We start from the raw sequence: 1,112 nt of genomic DNA, 5'->3' as shown, positions 1-1,112 counted from the left end.
TTCCTTACAAGTATAAATGAAATTCCATAAACTACCACAATCAAAACAAGGATTTTGTGGCCTATATCTAACAGACTGACTCTTAACTCCTGATTTTGAAGGTAAGGAGTTTATGTTCTTATTCTTCCTGCAAAAAGAAACCAGATGGTTAGAATTTCCACAGTTATAACATTTCTTTCTAGGAGCATTAAGAATAGGCTTATAATCATTGCTTTTATTCACACCTTCCTTTCCATTCCTATTTTTCCTAGGTGGCTTTACCTTGTTTACATTCTTAACATCTTTCAGCTTATGCTTAAGCTGCTTTTTTGTCATTAAGCCCATGTTAACTTCAGTTGGCTTATCCTGTCTTGGTTTGTCAAAAGTTAATTTCTCTTTAACTTCTGATTTATCAATATTAGACTTTACAGCTACAAACTTAACAGGATTTACCTTTGGCTTTTGTTTAACAACTATAGGCTCAATTTCTACAGTTCCTTTATCATTCTTATCATCTCCATAACCTAAGCCCTCTTTCCAGTTTCCACTACTTAAAAATTTTTGAGTTGTTCTGCCATGTTAGTCCAAGTCCTGATAATCTCTCTTTCCTTTTCTAACTCAGTTTTTAGAGATTCATTCATTTTAATCATTTCATCTCTAACATAGAAAGCATCATCTCTATCTTTCTGAGTTTAATGGAACATAACTAACCTTTTTTCTAAATAATCATTCCTCTTTTTATATGCAAGATTTTCAGAAGTTAATCTTTCACATGTTAAAGTTTGATCTCCATAACTAATGAACATGGTTTTAAGATATCTTCTCAACTCAGTAATATCATTAGTATGAAAAGCATAAGTTGTTTGAGGAACCTTTAACTCAGCAGCTTCAGAACTGCTATCAGCATTTTCCATCAAGGCATAGTTCACCTCACTTTCAGAATCTGAAGTGTCTGTCCAGCTTTTCTTCTTTGTGATAAGTGCCTATCTTTTGTCACTCTTCACTTTCTTGCAATCAGGAGATATGTGGCCTTTCTCACCACAGTTGTAGCATTTGACATTTGAGTAATCTCCTCTGTCAGACTTTCCTTCTTTTCCTTCAGATTTTTTGAAACCTTTTTTATCAGAACTTGC

This window comes from Apium graveolens, chromosome 2 (genome assembly GCF_009905375.1).
Source record: "Apium graveolens cultivar Ventura chromosome 2, ASM990537v1, whole genome shotgun sequence".
In the NCBI taxonomy this organism is placed as follows: Eukaryota; Viridiplantae; Streptophyta; class Magnoliopsida; order Apiales; family Apiaceae; genus Apium; species Apium graveolens.
This window is presented reverse-complemented; position numbering follows the sequence as displayed.